This window comes from Elephas maximus, chromosome 13 (assembly GCF_024166365.1).
Source record: "Elephas maximus indicus isolate mEleMax1 chromosome 13, mEleMax1 primary haplotype, whole genome shotgun sequence".
In the NCBI taxonomy this organism is placed as follows: domain Eukaryota; kingdom Metazoa; phylum Chordata; class Mammalia; order Proboscidea; family Elephantidae; genus Elephas; species Elephas maximus.
The window spans coordinates 59,786,904-59,810,626 of record NC_064831.1 but is presented as its reverse complement, the minus strand read 5'-3'; the positions used below and the strand labels follow the sequence as shown (position 1 = coordinate 59,810,626).

Below are 23,723 nucleotides of genomic sequence, written 5' to 3'. Positions count from 1 at the left end.
CAGCTCTGCCTCTCTGCGCCTTGACTTCTCTGTGAATCTCAGACACTCAGGACAAGGACAAACACACAGGATCCACAGAGTGCCCAGGTTGACCAGGAGCTGAACTCAGGAATGCCTGCAGGCTTGTAAGTTGTAGGCAGAAAATGCTGGCTTTTCACCTCCAAGCAGAACCCACAGTGGAAATGTTGGGTGCCAGCTGGGCCCAGCCCTTTGCTCTCTCTCACACCCCATCTTGGACCCATGGAACTTTCACCACCTGCATTTTGCTGAAATACACACATAAACATTCTTTTGAAACAGTGTATTAGGCAGAGGAAACGGAAACCTTAGGGCCTGATTCACATTTACCAATACTCAGAAAGTCCCCAACGCAGCCTCCACCAAGGGCACCCGCCCACCATCCCGCTGTCCCAGGTGCCTCGTGATGGACGTCCCAATTTGCTGAACATGGTGGCCATGTGGAAGGCACAGCCAGGTGGGGCTCTCTGGGGACAGCCCCCTCAGCACAGCCATGAAGATCCATGGGTCACTAGAGCCTTGGACCCCAGATGTTGGCTAGACCAGAGGTTTTCAAGTATCTTTTTAACCAATGGAAACTTTTCTTCAATAAATCAAAAGCAAAAAAAAAGAATCAAGCCCATTCTGATGCTTTTATGAAACTCCAGTTGTTAGAGAAGATATAAGTAGAGTGACCTCCAGTTGAGTGGGGATGAAGTCTTGAATCCTCGCCAACACACATGAACACACCCACTTGGAGGCAAATGTGCCACCTCTCGAAGGCCCCTGAAACACTTCTAGAACAACACCAGACACAGGCCTCTTTTTAAGGGTAAGTAAACTGAGGTCCAAAGGGAAGACAACACGTGGCCAGTGTCAAACAGCTTATTACTAGCACATGCGTGGCTGGAATTCTGACTCTGTCTGCCATACCAAGAACCCTACACAGAGGCAGGAGATCTGTGTTCATGAGAACTGATTTCTAAGCCATAGTGAGGTGATAAAGAAAACAACAAGAGGTGTCATTAATAGCCTTTGAGGACAGTGTGCTCTTGCCCCAATGCCTTGATCCTAATCTCTACATTAGTGAGATGCTTTAGTATTTTGAGTTACTCGTGTAATCCACAGGAGCACTGGTATGAAAGTGAGAGCCCTAGTTCCAGATTCCATTCTGCCTCTCCCCTGCCAGGAGACCTTGGGCCATGACTGTCTGACTTGGGCTTGACTCATGATCTCTGGCATCCCTTACAGGTTCAGTACTCCACATACCAGTAATGAGGTGAAGCTTTATTTCTTACAGATGGTACCAGGGTTCCTCTAAGAATGAAACTGTCTGTATTTGGAAGATACCTTGAAGAGTAAAAGAGCTCTGATGGCTCAGTGGGTGACAACATTCAGCTGCTAAGTGAAAGGTCAGCAGTTTGAACCCACCAGCCACTTCACGGAGAAAGATGTGGCAGCCTGCTTCCATAAAAATTTGTAGCCTTGGAAACCCAATGGGGCAATTCTACCCTGTCTGTAGGGTCACTGTAAGTTGGAACCAACTCTAAGGCAAGGGGTTTGACCTTGAAGAGTAGATGTTGAGGTCTGAAGACATGGTGGGGTGCCAGATCCAAGGCTATGGGGGCCAAGGCCAACCTGCTCTGCAGGAAATGAAATAGGAAAAGGGAGAAGAGAGGATTGAAGAAGGGGGAAATTGGGGAGCAGGAAGATGATGCAAAGCTATAGCTACAGGGAGTGAAAGACAAGAGAAAAACATCTGATGGTGGGTGGCCAGAAGGACATGTGATGAATGGGAAAGCCTGATGTGCAATTTGAAGTTGTTTGCATTACTGTGATGTAAACCCTTCCTTCTTCCCCACCCCCGCCCCACCCCGTGTCTTCAAATAAATCTGCCTAACCCACAAAGTGTTTGTGCCAGCGGGTTGGTTTATGGAAATGAGAAGAGGCTGAGCTTCCCTCTGGGTCCATGTGGTGTGAGATGAAGACAGTATGTGTGAAAGCCAGAGCTGGAGGCAGCAGAAGCCCATAGAACGGGGTTCTCCAAGAGAGTTTCAAATGGCAGGAGTTCCTGGATCTCCATGAATGGAGAAATTTGGGGTATGAGCCAATCTTACCTGGATCTTAAAGGGGGAGGGAAGACCCCAGATGACACACAAATCACATATGATTTCAATCATACGAAATATTTATGTTATTCCTACTAGGTATCCAACCATGAGCTATAGTCTGTGGGAACTCAAGGAAGCAGGAGGGAGTCAAATTTTGGTGTGACTAAGCAGGGCCTTGGGAGCCTGTTAAAGATGGAGGTTTCTAGGCCACATGCTGAAGATCTGTCTCAATGCGTCTTTGACAAACACTGGGATGAGGTGGTGGCATGATCCCAGCCTTCAAAATGCTTACAGTACCACTGACTTCTTTGCTACAGGATTCATCTGCAGGCCTCAGTCACCCTCTGGTCACTGCCAGTTCCTGTTGGTCAAGAGCCCCCGAGGCCCAGCATAGAGCAACCAATCACAGCTGAGAGCCAAGAGTCTTTGCCTTGGATCTATTCCTGACAGCCAGCATCATTGATGTTGGCCCCAAAGTTGTCTCTGCTAATGCCACCCCTTGGGAACAGTGCCCCTCCTGCATGGAAAGACTTGCTAGCTTAAGTGCTAAGCCCTGTGGTACATTCCTGCCCTCACATTCCCCCGACTCCAAGCCCAGCATTCTGGTCTCCACGGTCTGCTTTACCAGGACCTGACTGCTTTCCTACTGGACCTGTGATTTGACCTGTCACTCTGGACATGACCTTGACCAGCCTGCATTACAGCCTTTCCTCTAGCGCTTCCCTTAGACACGATTTAGTCCGGGGAAATAGGACAAACACTGTTAGGAGACAGAAAGAAGGATTCTCCAAGACAGCCAGGCATATAGCACGGGATGCTGCGGGATAGAGACTGAAGAGTCAAGAGGCAACCCAGACAGTCAGCCCGGTGAGAGGGGGAGAGTGCTACGGGCTGGGTTGTTTCTGAGAAGAGCTTACAATGGACTCAGACTTTCAATCAGTCATTCATTCAACAAATATATGTTGACTCCTTTCAGTATAGACATAAGCAGAAATGAGCTCAACCCTTTTTCTTAAGGACCACACCATCTTAGTGGGGTGTGGGATTGTCAACCTTGAAGGCTGACAAGATGTTGAGCAGTAGAAAGAAGTAGAAGGGCATTCCAAGCAGGGGGAACAGTTTGAACAAGACAGTGGAAGCTAAAGGTAGGCTAAAGAGGCCCTGGGTTGACCAATCTGAGTGGAACAGAAGTTTATGGGAATTGGCCAGGGCATAGTGCTGGAGCTATAAAGGTGAATAAGCTGCAATCCTTGCCCTCAGTCACTAGAACCTATATTATAATTCTAGAAGGTATGCAGGAGCCACATGGTAGACAAGTCCTCTCCTACAGCATTTCAGGCATATTAAGCAAGCGTGAGCTACAGACTTCTCTCGTTTCCAGCAAAGGGACAGGATGAGGTCTGCTGTTGCTTTGAAGATAACCGGTAGGGGCCGGCTCCAGCCACTTGACAAGAGACAAAATTTAGTTTGGTGAGATAACCTCCAGGCGCCATAATTAAGTCTCTGGGCTCTGCCTGGGGGGCCAAAGCTTCAATGAAAACACTCTGAGAAAAACAAATAGCAGGAATGGCGCTCTTGGAGACATTCAAACCTAAACACGTGAGCAAACACAAAGCACCTGGGAAGGCAGGGTGGGGTGTCATGCCATTACGGACCCCATCTCTTGTAAAAAAGACTGAACACTAAAAATTCCTTCCCACTCACCAAAGAAAGTGATTGGAGGAGTGCCATGGAAAGGTGAGGGCATCCCGTGTACCAAATCCTGAGTCAACATCTATTAGATCCATTCAATCCTCAAGACAACCCACAGGAGACACAGTACTTTCTCTTTTTCAGATCAAGGAACTGAAATTCCAAGAGTATAAGTGCCTCGCCCAAGGACACATTGGATTCCAACACACTGTTTTCAGCTGACGTCAAGTCAGCCACCGGCACCAGGTGCACGACCAAATGAAATGCTGCCTGGCCGTGGTGATCCATAGGATTCTCACCAACTAATTTTCAGAAGTAGATGGCCAGTCCTTTCTTCCTAGCCTGTCTTGATCTGGAAGCTCTGCTAAAACTTTTTCGGCGTCATAGCAACCCATGAGCCTCCACTGATGGATGGGTGGCATCTGTGTGTGAGTTGCATTAGCTGGGAATTGAACCCAAGTTTCCCACATGAAAGGCAAGAATTCTACCACTGAATCATCAATGCCTCACAAATTTCAGCATAAGGTTGCTTAAATTCAAAGCCAGTTTCATTACTTTCTATCTGTGTTTTTGGAGTTCTCCAAACATGAATCAACCTCTCCCTCTCCATCCAAGAATCATGAAGCTTCAGATATCTCCTGGATCTAAAGTCCTCTGCAAGCAATACACTTAATTAAAGGTAAAGGTTGAGCCTGCCTAGGTTTGTGTTCAAGATCCCCGTTGGGAAGTGAATGTTAAAGGCAATAATCGGTGCTCAAGAATTTGTGAAAGTTTTTATTGACGTTTATCAAGGTTGTGCCAATTAGCAACCAAGCCCATGCTAGGCTTGTCACAAGATTTAAATGAAGTCCAAGACAATGTTCCTATTGGCCTAGTTGGGAGACAGGACATAGAAAGAGAACAACACATGATAGTTTTTAACCAGGCATAAAGAAACTTACCCCCACCATGACGTGACACTGGGCAAGTTTTTTAATCTCTCAGAGACCTCGTTTCCTCACCTGCAAAATGGATCAAAGGTACTATCTTATTATTGGGTTATTAAGAGGATTACACGAGGCAGTGGAGATAAACTTTTTAGCACAGAGCCAGCAGAACAAGTTTCCAGTAACTACTAGCTGATATCATTGTAGCTGAGAACTAATATTGACTAAACAGCTCCTATGAGTCTATCTCCATTTAAGATAACTTTCAATCCTCAATCTAGTTCTCTATTATTATCCTGGCTTTCTAGATGAGAAAACTGACCTTTGGGGACCTATCACACAGTTATTCACTAGCAAAGTAGAGATTCAGAACTCTGTCTGCTTGATATCAGGATATCAGGACAGATAAGACCAGATAAAATCGACAGGCACGTATCTCATTAGCATGGTTGAGACGCTAAGATTGCCAGGATTTCCAGACCAAAACCAAAAAACTAAACCCATTGCCATCCAGTCAATTCCAACTCGTAGCAACCCTATATGACAGAGTAGAACTGCCCCAAAGGGTTTCCAAGGAGTGGCTGGTGGATTCGAACTGCCAACCTTTTGGTCAACAGTCGAGCTCTTAACCACTGTGCCACCAAGGCTGTACAATGAACTCTCTGCAACGATGGAAATGGTCTAACCTGCGTTGGCCAACACGGCAGCCACTAGTCACGTGTATCTCTTGAGAACTTGAAATGTGGCTAGCGTGACTGAAGAACCGAGTTTTTAATTTTACTTAATTTTAGTTCACTTAAATTTAAATAGCTACCTGTGGCTAGCGGCTACCATATGGGACTGCACAAGTCTAGCCTATAGAGCCCAGGCACCCCTCTAATCTTGTACATAAGCCCTCTCCCCAACCTTTCCCGTGTCTCCCTGTTGATGGCTCACTTGCTCAGGTCTCCCTGGCCCTGGACTGCTGACTCATATCCCATCCCAATCCCTGTCTCTGGATCTTTGGGTTTTTGTGACACTTCTTGTCCCTCCCCCACCCAACTCTTCCTCCTGTGAGTGGCCTTTGGCTTTCTCTGTGCTCCTGTCTTCTATCCCATCTGGTGAAAACTCCCCAAACCAGACCCAGGACCCTAAGAATTTTCATCCCTAACTAAAAAAGAAAAAAATCTACCACTACCCCAGGGCCAGGTCCTGATACCCTGGCAGGGTGTGTATGGGTGTGTGTGTGTGGTGTGTGCATAAAGGAGGGGATGTAACAAAGGGACAGAATATTCGAAATTGACACAACCAAGAAATTCCATGATATATGATTGTTTCCATAAAGAAATACAAAAAGAGTAAGTTAAGACCCCACAGAAAATGGGGAGACCTGATACAATCTGGAGAGGTTTGCCTCACAATACCACAGAGGGACAAGGGGCAGCACAATGCTGAGAAGAATTACAGCTACTCACAGGGGAGTAAGCATTCAAGCCTGAGGTGCTCCGGGGCTCAGAGAAGAGAGGGGCCCCTCTGGGCTAGAATCCGGGATGTTCTCCGGAGAAGGCGGAGGCTCCATCCTGCTCCACCCTGCTGTGTCCAGGGGCTTGTCCTCCACCTTCACACAGGGTTTAGCAAAGTAGCGCAGCAGCAGAAGAAGGAGGGCAGGAGAAAAGAGCAGGGGCTTCTATGCCTCTGGCTCCCTCCTGCCAGGCTGAGTGTTGGCAGTGCTTAAGTTCTTCTACTGTAGGCCATGGCTCCCAGCAGGCAGACCTGCCTCACAGCTATGATTCTCTCGTGGTTCTGGTAAAGCTCATTCCCCTGGTCCCTTCAGGCCTAGGGACAGTAGCAGCTCCCCGGGTGCTGAAGTGTATTGTTGGTCACCCTGTACCCAAGCTATTGCCTTATAAAATACTGCCTTCCTTAGACTGGAGTCCCTAGAAGGTACAAACTTTTAAAGCACTCAGCTGCTAATCAAAAGGTTGGAGGTTCAAGTCCACCCACAGATGCCTCAGAAGAAAGGCTTGGAGGTCTACTTCTAAAAAATAAGCTATTGAAAACCTTACGGAGCACAGTTCTACTCTAAAACACATGGGTCACCATGAGTCATAGTCGACCCAACAGCAACCAACCAACTGGTTTACCTTAGCTCTCTTCACTTACCCTTCCGGAAGTTTCACCTATTTCTTGACTAATTGTTGTTGTTGTTAGGTGCCGTCCAGTCAGTTCTGACTCATAGTGATCCTGTGTGCAACAGAATGAAACACTGCCTGGTCCTGTGCCGTCCTCACAATCACTGTTATGCTTGAGCCCATTGTTGTAGCCACTGTGTCAGTCCATCTCATTGAGGGTCTTCCTCTTTTTTGCTGACCCTCTACTTTACCAACTATGATGCTCTTATCCAGGGACTGGTCCCTCCTGATAATATGTCCAAAGTATGTAAAACAAAGTCTTGCCAACCTTGTTTCTAAGGAGCATTCTGGCTGTACTTCCAAGACAGATTTGTTGATTCTTCTGGCAGTCCATGGTATATTCGATAGTATTTGCCAACACCATAATTAAAAGGCACCGATTCTTCTTTGGTCTTCCTTATTCTTTGTCAAGCTTTCACGTGTATATGAGGAGATTGAACACACCATGGCTTGACTAATATGAGGATCAATGAGGCATCTTGAGGGATGAGCAGGACTGAGACAGACAGAGAAGAGAGAAGCAGCAAAGCAGAAGAACATCAAGGGTTAGAGAAGCAGGGATAAAGAGTTTAGCCCTTAGTGCAGTGAAACCAGCTCCTCCTGGAGAGGAGGCTGTGGGTAAGTGGGGAGCTGGTGATGCAGCTTGGGCCAGGTTGTGGGGGCCTTGATCTCTAGGCGAGGAGTTGGAACTACTAGAGTAGGAAGCCAGTGGACCTATGTCAAACTAGGACAAGACCCCGTTTCAGGACCATAGGTTACTAGGGCCTCCCTTGAGTTGAAATTTTCTGTGGTACCAACCATGGCTATCACATACACAACTGCTTTTTGAATACACACTACAGTACTGGCAAACAAATAAAACCACACTTGAATAGAATTCCACGCTGGCTTCCATGACAATCAAGTGAGTAAAATTCCATTAATATTCAAGTACTTCTCTTCTGTATGCCATTGATGCCAATGACCTATGGAGTAATAAATACATAATTCTGCCGGTTAGATAGGAACATGAAAACACTGCTTCTTAATACCTTATCAGGTAAGCAAATGCAAGGGCATGGTACATAAGTGTAGATACACCACAGCTGTCCCTGTGCTCGTTGATTTTGCCTTGTATGATTCAGACCTTTTCTATTTTTGGAAAAAAAAATACATTTCTAAAGTGTTTTTTATTCCAGAGGCCATTTGACTAGAGTACGGCTTGCTTGCAATGCTATATGCAATGAGATTGGGGCTATTCCTTGCAATACAATGCCTGTGAAAGCATATTGACCTCTATCGCCTTTATAGCCAGGAGAATGTGGGTGCCTTGGCTGGTATTTGCAAAGACCGAGAGCTGTCAGAGCAGCTGCTGCTCCCTTAGCGGAAGGGATGCAGGATTCTTTATTAGAATCATGCATGGATACATATAGAGCTATGCTAATATCTTAAAAGATAAATGAAAAATTCTGACTATAGTTCTCAAAGAAAAAAAAGACTGTCTTGGCCGAAATTTTGCCAAGATACCATGTGTCTTAGTTATCCAGTGCTGCTATAACAGAAATACCACAAAGTAGTTGGATTTAACAAAGAGAAATTTATTCTCTCACAGTTTAGGAGGCTAGAAGTCCAAATTCAGGGTGCCATCTCCAGGGGAAGGCTTTGTCTCTCTGTTGATTGTAGAGGAAGGTCCTTGTTCTCAATCTTCCCCAGTCTAGGAGCATCTCCGCCCAGGGATCCCAGGTCCAAAGGACATGCTCCACTCCCAGCTCTGCTTTCTTGGTGGTAGAAGATCCCTTTCCTCTCTGCTAGAGTCTCTCTTTTATATCTCAAAAGAGACTGACTCAAGATACAATCTACTCCTGTAAATTGAGTCCTGCCTCATTAACCTAATTGCCTTTAATCCTGCTTCAGTAATATCACAGAGGTAGGATTTACAACACATAGGGTAATCACACCAGATCACAAAATGGTGGACAACCGCACCATACAGGGAATTGTGGACTAGCCAAGTTGATACATATATTTGGGGAACACAATTCAATCTTTTGCTTTCACCGTGAAAACAAGAAGATTATTGCATCATCTGCTTCCACCCATTGATTTGCTGAGTTTCAGGATGACTATATTCTGATCTTCTTTTAGGAGAAATTTTCATATCTTTTAATGATTTTGTATCACTTATCCTTTTTCTACCCCACACGTCCCTGGATAGTACAAACGGTTTGTGCTCAACTACTAATGCCGGAGATCTAGTGACAGAATTATGCGACAACGACTTATTCTTTGCAAATACCTTTTTTCAACAACATAAATGGTGACTATACACGTGGACCTCACCCAGGTGGAAAACACGGGAATCAAATCAACTACATCTGCAGAAAGAGACAATGGAAATGCTCAACATCAGTCAGAACAAGGCCAGGGGCCCACTGGGGAACAGACCATCAATTACTAATATGCAAGTTCAAGTTGAAGCTGAAGAAAATTAAAACAAGTACCTGCAAGCCAGAAATCAATCTTGAGTATATCCCACCTGAATTTGGAGACCATCTGAAAAATAGATTTGACACATTGAACACTAATGACTGAAGACCAGACGAGTTGTGGGATGACATCGAGGACATCATACATGAAGAAAGAAAAAGGTCATTAAAAAGACAGGAAAGAAAGAAAAGACCAAAATGAATGTCAGAAGAGACTCTGAAACTTGCTCTTGAATGTACAGTAGCTAAAGCAAATGGAAGAAACGATGAAGTAAAAGAGCTGAAAGGAAGATTTCAAAGGGCAACTAGAGAAGACAAAATAAAGTATTAGAATGAAATGTGCAAAGACCTGGAGTTAGAAAATCAAAAGGGAAGAACGCACTTGGCATTTCTCAAGCTGAGAGAATGAGCTGCAATAATGAAGGATTCTATGGGCAAAATACTGAACGATGCAGGAAGCATCAAAAGAACGTGGAAGGAATACACAGAGTCACTGTACCAAAAAGAACTGGCCGGCTTCCGACTATTTCAGGAGGTAGCATATGATCAAGAACCAACGGTACTGAAGGAAGAAGTCCAAGCTACACTGAAGGCACTGGCAAAAAACAAGGCTCCAGGAATTGACGGAATACCAATTGAGATGTTTCAACGAAAGGACACAGCACTGGGACTGCTCACTTGTCTATACCAAGAAATTTTAAGACAGCTACCTGGCCAACTGACTGAAAGAGATTCGTATTTGCACCCGTTCCAAAGAAAAGTGATCCAACCGAATGCGGAAATTATCAAACCATATCAATATCACAAAGAAGTGAAATTTTGCTGAAGATAATTCAAAAACAGCTGCAGTAGTACATGGACAGGAAACTTGCAGAAAATCAAGCTGGATTCAGAGGAGGATGTGGAATGTGGGATATTGCTGATGTCAGAGAGATCTTGACTGAAAACAGAGAATACCAGAAAGATGCTTACCTGTGTTTTATCGACTATGCAAAGGCATTCAACTGTGTGGATGATCATAACAAATTTTGACTAACATTGCAAAGAATGGGGATTCCAGAACAATATTAACTGTGCTCAGAAGAAACCCTGTTGGCATAGTGGTTAAGAGCTACGGCTGCTAATCAAAAGGTCAGCAGTTCAAATCCACCAGGCTGTCCTTGGAAACTCTATAGGGCAGTTCTACTCTGTCCTATAGCATCACTATGAGTTGGAATCAACTCCAAGGCAACAGGATTTTTTTTGTTGTTTTTTTTAGATTGTGCTCATGAGGAACCTGTACATAGACCAAGAGACAGTCATTTGAACAGAACAAGGGGATATTGGGTGTCTTAAAAAATCAGGAAAGATATGCATCAGGGTTGTATCTTTTCACTATACTTAGTCAATCCGCATGCTGAACGTATAATCCGAGAAGCTTGACTATATGAAGAAGGACTGGTGGAAGACTCATTAACAACCTTCGATATGCAGATGACACAACCTTGTTTGCTCAAAGTGAAGTGGACTTGAAGCACTTACTGATGAAGATCAAAGACTACAGCCTTCAGTATGGATCACACCTCAGCATAAAAAAAACAAAAATCCTCACAGCTGGATCAATAAGCAACAGCAACAGGTTTTTTTTGTTTGTTTGTTTTACTCTTTTCCTGCAGGTAATTGATAACATTAATTACCTAAAAATAGACCTAAGATCTCAGGGTTAAGTGCAGTTGCTGATTTGTTTGCGTTTTTTCCTCCATCCTCATTAATTCATGTGGATGAAAATCCTCTGTGAAGACCACAGGGAAGGTGAAAGAGAAAAGTTCCAGTGACCTATTAGAAGCATTGCCAACTAAATCACTGCTTTGTGACAATCACTAACAAGTTAAATTGACAAAATTAAAAGTAGCCAGCCATTTGCCAAGGGAGTAGAGAATGGCACCGCCTGTCTGCATGTTTCTCCATAGACTGTTATCTGCTAATTTTATTTTTTGACAATTCCTACCCCCCAGCTTAAGCAGAACATGCCTCCTCTAAATTAAAACTAATTAAAGACTATTTAAGGAACACTCTGTGACAACAACGTTTAACAGAATTAACACCACTCTCTGCAGAAATAAGGCAGCAGAAGTTGCGAAACTTATCGATGATTTCGCTACTGCCAAATCACAACGCAGAGATTCGAAGTTGGCTTTTAATTTTCAAATTTGTCTGCATTGACTAAATATCTCTGGGTGATGACATGTTTTTTCTTCAGAGTATAAGGTTTGAAGTTTGTTTAAATAGTTTTTTGTTGTTGTTGTTATCCTTGTAGGTTCCAGTCTGCCTAGAGGTACCTCGGAAGAAAAGCCTGGTGATCTACTTCTGAAATCAGCCATTCAAAGCCCCATGGAGCACAGTTCTAGTCTGAGACACATGGTGTTGCCTTGATTTGGGACAGACTTGACAGCAACTGGTTTCTTTTTTTTTCTTTTTGGGGGGGCGGGGGCATGGAGACGATGTCACATTAAACTTCTGCTTTGAAATCATTTTTACAGATTATGCCATTGCATTGAAGGAGACTCTACGATGGTTATATTTGTGCAGTGCATAGCCAAGACTAATCCATTACAATCTTCAGAAGAGGAAAATTGAGAACTCCCTCTGTGCTCTACACTGTACTGTGCATTTTGCAACATTGTTTCATTTCATTGTCCCAGCAACTCAAAGAAGTGAGACTGTTTATCATCGCCTTCTCACAGGTGACAGAACCTAGATCCAAGGAGGTTAAGTAACTTGCTCAAAGTCAAGTTATATTAAATCAAAGGAGAGAAGACTTGAAACATCACAAAGAACCTAAAACATTACCCTGGATGTCAGCCTGGGTCTGTCTGGCTCCCAAGCCCTCCTAATTCAGGATCACAAGATGTTTCCAGCCTGCCTGAAATGACGGGCTAAAATGGTGGGGCCAGGGGTCACCAAGGCAGAACTTAGCCATCTAGCGTGGTCTGAGGGCACATTTGGCACCTGTCCAGTCCCTTGGCCCAGTTTCATGGGCTGCCCCACCTGACTTGAGGGCACTCACAGCATGAGCTCTACAGTTAGGATTGCGAGTTGGGTGCTTCAGGGGCCAGCCTGGTGCAGAGGAAAGATGTAGACGTGAGCCCCAGCTCTGCCACTGATAGGCCTTGAGCTGGGCACTTAATTCTGCTGAACCCAAGAAAAACAAAATTGTTTATAAAGTGTGTGGTGGGATGGGAAATAACCTATCCAACATCAAAAGTCTGTCTGGAGGAATAAATGAAATAAGCTGCAAAAAATCCTTGGAAAGGAGCATTTATAGAAGGTGCCTGACAAATGCCTGTTGTATTGGAAGCTGGTTAGCCTGCAGTAAGGGGGCACTGCCCCAGGTTCAGAGCTCTGCCTGAGGGCCTTGTTCAAAGTGTGGCCCTTGGGCCAGCAGCAGCAGCAGCAGCATTGCCTGGGTGCTTGTTAGAAATGCAAACTGTTGGGCCTCACCCCAGTCCTCCTGGGTCAGAACCTGCATTTTAAGAAGATCAAGCGTGCACTTCCAAGTTTAAGAAGTACTGCCTTAGGCCAACGTAGAGGAGTTCACTTCTTAATTACTCTTTATTACAAAAATAAAATTGAAAGGGCCCTTAAAAATCGTCCAGTCCAGGCTTGTCCAGTACATGGCATAGGTGCTGTGAATCCCTTCCTGCCACCAGGGCAGACATTGCTAATCAATCACAGGACTCTTTTTCAGTCCTGTTCTCTTCCTCAACACAGGCACTTCTGGCAGCCCTGCTATTCTTTTGGAATTAATATGGATATGAAACCTATTTGTCATCTAACCCCTTTTTTATATATAGATTGACCTTATCTCCAGTTTAAGCCTGTTTTCCCACCATCTCATCCAGTTTAGTATTTGTTCTTTACAAGAGTGCTCACTAAATTATTTGGTTACCCTGGTTAAACAGACGCTGAGTCCCACGCAAGTTAAATAACTTCCCCAAAGGTGAAGAGCCAAGTGACAACACTCTTCTTCAGGCTTGACTCCTCTTTTTATGGCCTGGTCCCTCTCTGTTCCACCATCCACAATCAAACATGTTAGATCAAAGGAGAGAAGGTTTGAAGCATCACAAGGAATCTAGAATATTACCCTGATGCACTCAGAAGCCAAAGTACACAGACACCAGAAGGCTTGTTAAATGATCTGAAACCTTGAACCACGCTCCTGGGTGCCCCGGCAATCCAGCTCCTTCTCCTGCTTGAGACCAGCGTCTTCATCCCCAGGAAATGGTGGTGTGCTGAGCCAGCCTCACTCTGTGGTCTTCACCCAGCTTGCCAACTGCCTGCCTCAGACGCAATGTGCAAAGAGCTCCAAAACAGGAGTGATATTCTGAACTTGATTTTTGTTCACATGGAATAGGAGATGGATGCCCTCACCAAGCTGTTGTGCCAATCAGCCAATGTGAAGCAGCCTGTTTTGTGCGGGAGGCAAATCATTAAGAGCTGGAATACAGTGTTGTCGTATGAACCGGCTGGATCCAATTTTAAGTGAAAACTAATGGCAAATTCTTGCAACCACATTAAGGGCCATTGTCGTCCATTTGAAATCATTTAAACATGAAAACCATCTTGAGTGCATAGAATATAAATATTTGTCTGTATTTTTTGCCAGTGCCCTGGAGAGACTGGAAGATGTTGGCAGATCCGTGTTCTATAAACACGCTCACAAAAGGGAAAATAAAGAACCTGACTCTTGTTGGGTTAAACTATTTGTCAACTTTTCCATTTCCTTAGTCAGAAGATAATTAAACAGCAAGCAGATGTCAAATCTAACGGATTCGGGGAAAGATTGCTCAATGACATGATTTTTATGTACTGCCTGCAAATAGCCTTTTGGTTGGTTAAAAAAAAAAAATCTTGCCATCAAGTCGATTCCAACTCATAGTGACCCTGTAGGACAGAGCAGAACTGCCCCACAGAGTTTCCAAGGAGTGGCTGGTGGATTGGAACTGCTGAACTTTTGGTTGGTACAAGAGCCAAAAATCACCCAGTTAGTCTTTCTCCATGCAGCAGGAATTCTCCCAACAGATGCACCTATGTACACCCACTTTTGTTTGTTTTTTATTAACAGCTTTATTGAGATATAATTTCCATACCTTACAATTCACCTCTTTAACGTGCATACTCATTGTTGATATCATGAAACAAGTAAAAAGTTTCTAGAACAATGTTTTAGACATATCAAACTAGAAGGAAGCTATGGTTTTTCGGAAGAGAGAGGAGTGGGAAAAAAAAAAAAGAGAAGAGAAGACGAAGATAGAGATCAAGAAGGGTAAAGATGCAGACAAGGAAGGGAAAGGCTGAAAGGAGGAGACAGAAAAAAAACAGGAAAAGATTCAGAGAAAGGAAGTGTTGTGAGACGTAAACAGTAATTAATACGGATGTTTGAAAATTGTAAAAACTATACAGTCTTATTTTTTCTAAAAGGGGAAAATTGGATGAAAGAGTTAAAAGAAAATGAGGTCTTGGTCGGGTGGGGGAGCGTTGATCTCTTTGTTTTGTGCCGCACCGTTACAGGGGGTCCCACAGCAGTGTTGCTTGGAATCCAACATGTTTCAGACATAAGTGAACAGCTCTTTCAGATTCCACTACAGAGCCGTTCCCTTAAAATACACAACCCACACACACTACTCTCTATGGGGCTTCACTTACCCTACACCTTAGAGACAGAACGGCCAAGTTCTGCCTCAGAACTTACTCTCTGAATGACCTCAGGCTAGCATAAATCTCTGCTGTTCCAGGCCCTAGCTATAGAGTGGGAATGTTACAGAGACCAGCCTCCAGATGGTGGTGAGGACTAAATAAATAGCCACAGATAACAGTTGCAAAGGTGTTCTGGAAAGTACCGGTATGCAAGCTAGCTGTCCTGAATCTCACTACATTAACAGCAAAGGAAGGCCATGGAAATTCAAATGGAGGCCCAGAGTTAACACATTTTTATTAAGCATCTACTCTATGCTTAGTCCTGAGCTAAATCTTGGGCAGGAGGCAGAGATCTAAGCAGTAGTTTCGCCCTCAAGAAGTAAGAGGTTTAAATGGGGAGAAAAAGTTGACATATGAAATGAAATAAACTTGAGTTAATTATCCCAGTGGGAGAAGTCATAAGGTAGACGGGGATTCCTCTGGATGGTCATATGGCTCTGGGGGTGAACAAACAGGGGGACCAAGGAAGAACTCCAAGAGAAGTAGGGGACCCTTTGAAAGTTCACACTTAAGCCCAGCCTAAACCAAATCCATCACCATCAGATAGGTTCTGACTCAGGGCTACTCTGTAGGACAGAGTAGAACTGCCCCCTAGGGTTTCCAAGGATGGAATCTTTGCGGAAGCAGATTACCTCATCTTTCTCCTATGGAGCAGCTGGTGGGTTAGAGCCTACGACCTTCTGGTTAGCAGGAGAGTGCTTAACCACTTTACCCCCAGGGCTCTTTTTGAGCACTGTCTAAAACAGAAAGAAGTTTATATAGGCAACAAGGTGGGAGGGGGCATTTTAGCCAAGAGGGTGGTATGGAGGCAGCTATGATCCCAGTGTATTTTGGGATTAGGGCAGCCCTGTCTGGTTGGAGTGAAGACCTTGGGTAGAGGAGATGTGAGGGAGATGGTTGGAAAAGCCAAAGAAGGGTGGATTGTTGGGGCCTTGAATGCTAGACTGAAGCCTGGGACTTTATTCCACAGGCAGCAGGAGACTTTGAGTGGTTCTTCAGCAGAATGGCCCAGTCACGCTGAGCTAATTTCAGACCACTAATCTGTCAGTGGGGAGCAGACTGCCGTGTTGCCAGTTGGGTAGCCTGTGCAAAGGACACCAAGGACCACGTTAAAAGTGACTTGCCCACTCCTCACTTCTCCTCAGCAGTGGGGGCATAGGCAGTGTAGGCGTTACCCCCTAAACAACTCTCATACTTATGCCAGCCTCAAAAGAGCAGAGAGGAGTACATCGCATCCTAAAGATATAGGGGGAAACACATTCTTGGAAGAGATCTCCTCTCTAAGCTGTCCACCCACAGCCCCCAGAATAAGGGGTAGGCAATCTGTTTCTCCTGGCATCCGATTCAAAATGCTCCCGAGGCCAGGAGGACCTAAAAGAATTTCTACGCTCGTGTGTGCAAGAACAGCCCAACAGGAGACCATCTGTCTCAGGATGGAGCCAATGTGGGGGCAGAAACAGTAGCCCCCAAAGGGATGTTATTTCAGAGTTTCCATAAAGGCTTCCTGAGCCCCCAAAATGTCCCCACCCATTAACTAGAGATCTCCAGATAGCACTCTGATTTGTTCTTTTTAAAGTAGAAACTCCCCAGGTAGTGAGAGCAGTCTCTAAGAGGTTGTCTGTCACTGAAAGGTCATTGTGAATGTGTTTGGGGTGAAGGGAGTCCAAAAGCACTGATCAACTGAGGTAACGCAGGCCCAGACCCAGTGAGCAACAGAAAGGTTAAAGGCACACAGATTCAAGAGGTGAAGGCCCCTCAAACTACCTGCAACGAATTCTTCTTAGAGATGACGCTATACCAGATGGGACCGGGAAGGGGCTCTTCTTCCACAGGCAGGCTCAGTGGTCCATTCTAAGGTTTGCTACCCTGGTGAAGCAAGGTGACAAAATGGTCACGTAGACTAGGCTAGAAACAGTAGGGACCTTGGATGGAGAAAAGAGGAGAGGCTACAACCCAGCCCTGGAACACACAAATATTTAACCCAGAACCCAGTGCCGTCGCCACCAGGGTTTCCTCACAAATGTTTAGAGGTCAGATAAAAGACACAGAGTCAACAAAGGAGAGGGAGGGGTCAGTGGGTTGGGAGGAAAATCAGAAAGTGTCACAGAAGCCAAGAGGAGTGAAGGAGGAGGAAGTGATCAGATGCATCAAATGCTCCTGGAGGGCAAGTATTATGACAATTGTGGAGGTCATTGATGATCTTGACAAGAACAATTGGTGACGTGGAGGAAACAGAAGGCTGATTTCACCACCTCATCTGCCCTCTGAGGTAGATCTGCTTATCCCCATCTTATAGAGAGGCAACTTGAAGCTGAGAGAGATGGTAAGACTTTCCAAAGCCTAGTAAGTGGTAGAGTTGGCACTCTACCCTGTTACCTTGCTGCCTGTGATCGTGGGGTCATTGATGGGATACCTCGGGATACCTGACAAAGGTGATATTGATGGTGATGTTGGTGATGTTGATGATGGTGATGTTAATGGGTAACGCCGATGCTGATGTTGTTGGTGATACAGATGATGATGGTGATGATGGTGATGGTGTTGGTGATGTTGATGGTTATGTTGGTGTTGGTGATGTTGTTGGCAGTTATTCAGAAGAGGAAGCTGATAATGATTGTGAAGTAAAAATTGACTGGTCTATGGAACCAGACAGATCTGGACCTGTATCCCAGCCAGTCAGCAACCCACAGACTTCTCGACCTTTGGGTCTCAGTTTCTCTGACTGGAAGACCCAGATAATATTGCCTAGCTCAGAGGGCTGTTGTAAGAATGATGTGGATGGGAAAGCATCTGGAATTATCTGGCTCCTAGCTGGCCCTCAAACTAAATGTTTGTTTAATTATTTTGTCTCCATGGCAAATTCAGGGAGGGAGGGCAGAGAGCAGCGCAGTAAGCATCAATGCATAAGCCTCGGATTTCCCAGCTGGACCCATCCCTCCCCAGTCTAACTCCACTCCTCAACCAGAGCTAAATCCAATCTCAGTGTCAGTCATGACCGTCTGGGTGACTGTCTGCCTCCTTAGGCTCCCCACTTCATGCCAACTTCTTGCTCCAGGGATGCTGCCTTACCAGGATCCCACCTACCACCCTCTAATCTGCCCTCCTTGTGGATGAATCCCCAAGAGTCTCTAAAAGGAAGAGGGGTGGGAGGGGAACTAACACTTACCAAGCACCTACTATTTGTTCAGAGTCTCTGGGTGGTGCAAACGGTTGATGCGCTAACCAAAAGGCTGGGTACTCTAGGCACCTCAGAAGAAAGACCTGACAATCCACTTTGGGAAAACCAGCGTGGAAAACCCAATGGAGCACAGTTCTACTCTGACACATCACACATGGGGGTCACCATGAGTCAGGGTCGACTTGACAGCAACTGTTTTTTACTATGTGCTCAACTCTGTGGTCTCATTCAATTGGGAGAGAGGTGGTGTAGGCTGAAGAGCTTGGGCTTTGGAATTAGACATGCCTGGAATCAAGTACCTCCCCCCCTTCAGGTCTTTACTCAAGTATCACCTTCAAGAGACCTACTTTGACCGCCTATTTACACTGAGCCCTCACCCCTCAGACCTTCTCAATCACCCTTATCCTGCTCTATTTATTCACAGCATTTGTTCCCTTTCTAACACACTACATGTATTTCTTCTGTGGTTATGTTTGTATGCCTCCCTCCACTAGAATGTAAGCTCCAAAGGGCAGAGATTATTACCTGATTTGTTCACCCATCTGTCCCCAACACCTAAAATTGTGCTGGCCATAGGAAGTACTCACTAAACATTTGAAGAACTAATGAAGTACCAGCTCAACCCTTAGCAGCATTTATGTAGTAAGTAACTTGCTCATAATTGAATTTGAACCAAATCCATCTGGCTCCCAATCCAGGGCTCTTTACACCCTAACAAAGTCAAATTTCTTGCTGATCACAGCTCCCACCTAATCCTCACCACTCACCTTTTAGGTCGATCCAGTCCCAGTTCAGACACCTCATATAATGAAAAAAAACAAAAACCAAGCCTACTGCTGTTGAGTCAATTCCAACTTAGAGTGACCCCTATATAGGACAGAGTAGAACTGCCCCACTGGGTTTCCAAGGAGCGGCTGCTGGATTCGAACTGCCAACCTTTTGGTTAGCAGCCAAGCTCTTAACCAATGCACCACCAGGGCGCCCATGTAGTGAAAGGAATCCAGCCTTTACATGAGCTTTGAAGTAAACCAGTGAGGACCCAGCCTGGCCCACCCTGGCCTGGCATGGGTGGAGTCCTTTCGGTTTTAAATGCTCTGCAGTCAACTCCAGGTCCAAGGGGCAGGAGACGGGCCTCCTCCGTGTTTGCTCCAAGGGGTCCACTTACTGGGAAAGCGCAGGTAAGTCAAATAAGCCTGTTTGCTCTCCCAGCACAGCAAACAGAAAACAGGACTAATTCTCCTCCAAGGCCTCCCCACTGGACCCGAGAGGCATGATTAAAGTAATGGGAAGACAAATATTGTCCTGGAGAAAATGGTAAAACTTGAGGCAGGAAAAGCAAACACTGGCTTCAAAAGGGCAGCTATGGCACTGGCATGGAGCTGCCCCAGGAGCAGTTAGAGAAGATTCTAGAAGACGGGAAGTATGCGGCCCATGAATGGCCTGAAAGAAGTGGGGACTTTGCTCAAGCCAACCAGCACATTTCAGGGGAAGCTGTTATTCTTCCTCGTCAGCTCTAAGATGATTACTATAATTATTGAGATGGAGAGAATTAAGGCAACATGGTCAAGGCAGATTAGAGCTTAGACTAAGACAGACACTCCCAGCCAACCCTGCCATGGTGTCATTCACTCACTCACTCATTCATTCAGTGAGTGAGTCAGTCATTTACACACACACATTGAGCACCTGCTGTATACCAGGCTCCGGCCAATTATACGTGGTCTTGAACAAGTCATTAATCCCTTCTGAGCCTCCATGTTCTCATCTGTAAAATGGGCTGGTACAGGATTGTCAGAAAGATGAAGGGTGATGTTCAAAACAGCACTTAACACAGGGTCTAGCTCATAACTCAAATATAATCACCTGGGGAACCTCCTGTGGCTGACCATCCAGCTGTATTTCCAGTTCCTCCTTCTCACTCCCCATGCCCCAGCCAGCAGGGGTCCTCACTGTCCCACCTGTACCCCAGTCATTCTGGCCTCTTAGTCTTAATCCAAGCAGTTTCCACTAGGTGATACCACAAGGACCCCAAATCAAGCAGGTTCCAAACCAACCTCTTCATCCCATTGTCCTCCCACACTGAGTCCTCTTGTGCGTCTCCACGAATGTACCTCCATCCCACTAGTGCCCTTCCAGAAACTTGGAAAGCCTCCACGGACTCTCCTTCTGCTCATCCAGTGTGACATCTATCAGCAAGTGTCACCCCCCACTCTAGCCCAGCCCTCTTCAGTTCCTGGGCTTTCTTACTTTTCAAGAGTCTGGCTGAGTACCTACTTTCTCCTTCCCTTTTTGGTCTCATAGCTCCTTAGACTTTAAAACTCCACCTTGACACTTCTTTCTCCAGGAAGCCATTCTGACCCCCTCAGGCTGGGTTACCTATCTTCCCCATGCTCCCTCCCAGAGCACCCGGGCTTACCTTCATCAACACTTCACCCCATGCTAGCATGCACCTGCCCCCCATTCTCATGCTGAGCTCCTCCTGGCCCAGGAGCACCATTCATTTATCTCTGCATCCTTGTCCTCGGGGTCCAGCCAAGGGCTTGGCACTTGGAAGACTCAGGAGAGGCTTGTGGTACATGGCTCAGGGCTAATCCCTGGAGACAAGAAAAGATGTGGGGCTCTGACAACATGGGACAAGTAGACTCTCCCCATCAACTGGGGTGGGGATTGAGGAAAGAAGATAATCTAGGACAGCTCCCAAGAGGAACAAAGCCCAAAGTGAGGCAGGAAGAAGGAGGAAGAATTAGCCAGGAGAGAGGAGGTAGGAACAGGGTCCCAGGCAGAGGGAAAAGAAGTGCACAGTTCTGGCTGAGGTTTAATGACCTTGAGGCATCCAGAATGACTGTAGCAAAGAGGATCCTAAAGCCAGGATGTGAGCCTTCCCCTAAAGTGATGGAGAGGCCCGGGGATCGTGAGCAAGGTGGGGCATGATCACCATGCTTTAGAAAGATCCCGCAGAGTGCTGTCTGGGTGGACCCAAGTTACAAGAGGCCACCACACTCTCAGTTAAATGGCCAATGCCATGGTCCACAGCAGAGTTACTGGTGGCCTGGATCAGGTGATAGCAAGGAGGATGCAGAGAAGAGGACAAAAGCTGGGGAGTTAGGGGGTGGAATCAACACAATTTGATGATAGATTGTGTGTGAGAAACAGGGAGAGAGAGGAGTCAAGGACGACTTGTGAATTAATGAATTCCATCCTCAAAGGTCCATGAGCTCCCAGACAACCCCGCCATGGTGAGCTCTTCTCTTCCATCACCAACAGCTGGTTTGACCGGCTCTGTGTTCCCTTCCAAGAACAGAGTCTCTGCGGGATGACTCAGATTGTCAGGCAGTTCTTCCTTGCTCGGAGCTGAACGTAAATGTGCTGCCTCCAACCATTAGTTCAGTTCTGCCCTACCACTAGGACAGGAGGAGAGAACTAGCGTTCACTGAGCACTTACTGTGTGCCAGGCATGGTAATGGGCATTTTACATAGGAGTTTTCATTTGCTCCTTGCAATAACCTCCAAGGTAGCACAGCATGTAATGGCTAAGGGCAGAGGGGCAGAGCAGACAGCTTTTGTTTGAATGCCAGTTCTGCCACTCTCCCTGTGTGACCCTGAGCAAGTTATTTAATTATCCTCAGTCTCGGTTTCCTCCTCTAGAAAATTATCCTTAGTTCACTGGGTGGAGGCTATGGGTGTGAAGCACTGATCACAGTTTATCCAAAGGGCTCAATACATACTATCTATTACTACTGTCCTTATTTTACAGGTGAGGAGACAGTACCTGAGTGCTGGAGCTGGGAATCAGAGCAGATGTCTCTGCTCTGGGGCCGGGGCTCTTTCATTCACTCTACCACATGACCTGCCATTGCTACTGTAAGAAGCTAGTCTACAGGACTGGTTCAAATGGAGTGTTATGTGTACCAGAGTTAGCAGCTGGTGATGCTGGGAAGGGCAGGTGCTGGAGCTAGGGCCGGGGAGTTGGTTTGGGGAGCTATGAGTACAATCTTTGTTCCTCAGTCAGGCAATGGGAGTACTCATGGAATACCTACTGTTCGCAAATCTTTGTACCAGGCCCTGTGGACCATGCAGAAGAGGCAAGGCATGTCCTCTGCCCTCAAGCAATTAGCAATCTACTTGGGAATATGAGGCATATAAATATGAATCTCTTAATTGCCAAGAAATGGCCAAATACAGAAATCAAAACCTATTGCATTTCACTGTGCTATAATATTGGCCCAAACCATGAAAACCCAACAAATGTCAAAGAAGCATGGATGGTGTCTTAGTTATCTAGTGCTGCTGTAACAGAAATACCACAAGTGAATGGTTTTAACTAACAGAAGTTTATTTTCTCACAGTCTAGTAATCTAGAAGTTCAAATTCAGGGTGTCAGCTCTAGGAGAAGGCTTTCTGTCTCTGTCAGCTCTGGAGGAAGGTCTTTGTCATCAATCTTCCCCTGGACTAGTAGTTTCTCCACGCAGGAACCCCAGGTCCAAAGGACATACTCTTCTCCCAGCACAGCTTTCTTGGTGGTATGAGGTCCCCCTGTCTCTCTGCTCACTTCTGTCTTTTATATCTCAAAAGGGATTGGCTTAAGACACAATCTAATCTTGTAGACCTCATCAATATAACTGCCAATAATCCATCTCATTACATCATAGTGATAGGATTTACAACACATGAAAATCACATCAGATGACAAAAAAGTGGACAACCATACAATAAGGGGAATCATGACCTAGCCAAGTTGACAGATGTTTTTAGGGGACACAATCCAAACCATGACAGATGGCATAGGTTGTCTCCAATCAGCTGCTAACCTAAAAGTTGGTGGTTCAAATCCACCTGTAACCGAATTTCTCAGGTTCTTGTCGTGTCCTATTAGCCAGTAGAAATAAGACGGACACCAACTGCAAGAGAAACAGAAGTGACAATTTATTTTCTGCACAGAAAAGGGGCAACGTGGGGCCTCAAGGCTGAAACACCACACTCTCCCACTCGAGGGGATCCAAAAAACCAAAACCAAACCCATTGCCGTTGAGTCAATTCTGACTCATAGCGACCCTACAGTACACGGTAGAACTGCCTCATAGAGTTTCCAAGGAGCACCTGGTGGATTCGAACTGCCAACCTTTTGGTTAGCAGCCGTAGCACTTTAACCACTAAGCCACCATGGAGGGGATCAGGGACCTTTCACGTCCTCAAGTCCCTAGGAGGCAGGGACTGGCACCTGAAACTCTACACCCCAAGCCCTCACATGCCCAAATTTGGAGATCCAGGTGCTGAGTCATGCTGAGTTACTCTTCATAGGAAGTCCATGTAATGGGACTTCTCGCTTTGGAAAGGAGCTCGAGTGGTGATGTGTGCCAGAGAAAATCCTCCCCCCCGCCCCACCCCGGGTATGCTCAGGTCTGGGGTCAGGTAAGGAGAAGATTCTTCAGACCTGTGCAGGCACCAAG

General features: G+C 45.7%; 1 long non-coding RNA gene across 1 annotated transcript in view; it reads right to left on the bottom strand.

The window, feature by feature from the left end:
- Positions 1-22,596: 22,596 nt before the first annotated feature.
- The window catches only part of LOC126057175 (uncharacterized), a 40,510-nt gene continuing 39,383 nt past the window's right edge, over positions 22,597-23,723 (bottom strand). The window contains exon 3 of the long non-coding RNA XR_007512442.1: positions 22,597-23,174. This is a non-coding gene — a long non-coding RNA (uncharacterized LOC126057175). The remainder of the gene's footprint in view (positions 23,175-23,723) is intronic.